Genomic DNA, 2,684 nt, shown 5'->3' with positions numbered 1-2,684 from the left:
TGCACTTACGGTTTCAAGATTATAAAACCGTAATTGAGTATAACTCTGTTGTATTTAGAATCACTTCCCAATTAAAATTATGTGGGGAAGTTATAAAAGATGAGGACATGTTAGAAAAGACACTAACTACTTTTCATGCCTCCAATATGATATTACAGCAGCAATACCGTGAAAAGGGTTTTAAAAAATACTCTGAATTAATCTCATGCCTTCTGGTGGCTGAGCAACATAATGACTTTTTAATGAAAAATTATGAAGCCCGTCCCACTGGAAGTGCTCCATTACCGGAGGCCTATGGGGTAGAAGCACACGACCAGTTTGAAATAAGACAAAATAATCGGGGCCATGATAATGTGCGTGGACGTGGCAAAGGCAAAAGACGATATAATAATCGTCGAGGTGGCGGTCATAACAAAAGGGAGAACATTATGGGTTCTCAAAATAATCCTTCAAAAGGCAAGGGCAATCACTGTCATCGTTGTGGCCGGAAAGGTCACTGAAAAAATGAATGTCGGGCACGTGAGCATTTTGTCAGGCTGTATCAAAATTCCTTTAAAAGGAAAGGGAATAAAGGTGGTGCCTCCTCTTCTAATGCCCGAGTGGAGTCACATTTGACTCTAAAAATGATGCTCAGGCAGGGTCTTCTAAAAATATGATGAGAATGTTGAGGCGAATTTAGCATTGAAAGATGATGCTTTTGATGGGCTCGATGATATTACTCATCTAGAAGTTGAGGACTTCTTTAAGGATCGCAATTGAAGATTGATAATTGAATTGGGAAATGAATAATATTATGTGTTTTTAATGTCTTACTTAAAGTTCATGTACTTAAATTTTCTTTTGTTAAGTTTCATACTTCTTATTATGTATTTTAATTTTTATGAAGATAAATAAAATTTTCTAGTCTTCAGTTGGATCCAAGATGAGTAATGGAGATATGTGTCTTCTGGACAGTGCCACAACTCATACGATACTAAGAGAAATGAAATATTTCTCTCATTTGGTAATGAAAAAGGCATATGTTAATACAATATCTGGTAGTACAAAATTAATTGAGGGCTCTGGAAGAGCAGCCTTATTACTACCTGGAGGAATATTATTGGTAATTGATAATGCATTGTATTGTAGTAAGTCTCATAGAAACTTGTTAAGTTTCAAGGTTATTCGTCAAAATAGCCATCATGTTGAGACTGCGAATGAAGGAAATGTTGAATACCTTTATATTACTACAATAAATGCGGAGAAGAAAATTGTGCATGAAAAATTGCTTGCACTCTCTTCTGGGTTGTACCATACAAATATTGGTACGGTTGAATCACATGCCATAGTAAACAAAAGGTTTACTGGTTCTAATGATTTTATCATTTGGCATGACCGATTGGGCCATCCCAGTTATATGATGCGCAAAATAATTGAGAATTCACATGGGCATAGTTTGAAGAACCAAAATGTTCTTCAATCAAAGAAATTCTCTTGTGCTGCTTGTTCACAACGAAAGTTGGTTATCAAACCATCAACGATTAAGGTTGGAGTAGAATCTCCCGCATTTCTGGAACGGATACAGGGTGATATATGTAGGCCTATTCACCCTGCATGTGGACCATTTAAATATTATATGGTCTTGATAGATGCATATACAAGATGGTCTCATGTGTGCTTATTATCAACTCGCAATATGGCTTTTGTGAGGTTATTGGCTCAAATAATAAGGTTAAAATCACAATTTCCAGATTATGCAATAAAGACAATTCGTCTTGATAATGCTGGTGAGTTTACATCTCAGGCATTTAATGATTATTGTTTGTCCACTGGAATAATAGTTGAACATCCTGTTACACATGTTCATACCCAAAATGGTTTAGCAGAGTCATTGATTAAACATCTTCAATTGATAGCTAGACCATTGTTGATGAGAACAAAATTGCCTGTTTCGGTTTGGGGGCATGCTATTTTGCATGCAGCAGCACTTGTGCGCATAAGGCCAACCAGTTATCATGACATCTCCTCATTACAATTGGTTTTTGGTCAGGAGCCAAACATTTCCCATCTTAGAATCTTTGGTTGTGCGGTATATGTTCCAATTGCTCCACCACAACACACAAAGATTGGTCCCCAAAGAAGGTTGGGGATATTTGTTGGGTATGAATGTCGTTCTATTATAAAATATTTGAAACCTAGAACTGGAGATTTATTTAAGGCAAGGTTTGCTGATTGTCATTTTAATGAATCAGTATACCCAACATTAGGGGGAGAACAAAAGCAATTGGGAAATGAGATAGATTGGAATTCACTTTCATTGTCTCATTTAGATCCTCGAACAAATCAATGTGAACAAGAAGTTCAAAAGATAATTTATTTGCAAAATATTGCAAATCAATTGCTGGATGCATTTACTAACCTTTCACGGGGTACTAAATCATATATCCCAGCTGCTAATGCTTAAGTTCTAGTTGATGTCCCGATAGGACAAAATGTTAAGGCAAATGAGTCTGGACCACGCCTAAAACGTGGTAGACCAATTGGTTCCAAGGATAAAAATCCTCGAAAAAAGAAGGAATAAATGATCATAATATAGAGGCAATTGCTCATGAAGAGCTCCAAGACATAATAAATGAAGACACCACAGAGGAGGTCCTTGTACCTGAAAATAATGAGAATGAAGAAATCTCTATAAATTATGTCTC

The sequence above is a fragment of the Solanum tuberosum genome, unplaced genomic scaffold (assembly GCF_000226075.1).
Source record: "Solanum tuberosum cultivar DM 1-3 516 R44 unplaced genomic scaffold, SolTub_3.0 scf00573, whole genome shotgun sequence".
Taxonomy (NCBI): domain Eukaryota; kingdom Viridiplantae; phylum Streptophyta; class Magnoliopsida; order Solanales; family Solanaceae; genus Solanum; species Solanum tuberosum.
The sequence above is the reverse complement of the archived record's forward strand: the minus strand, read 5'-3'. Positions refer to the sequence as shown.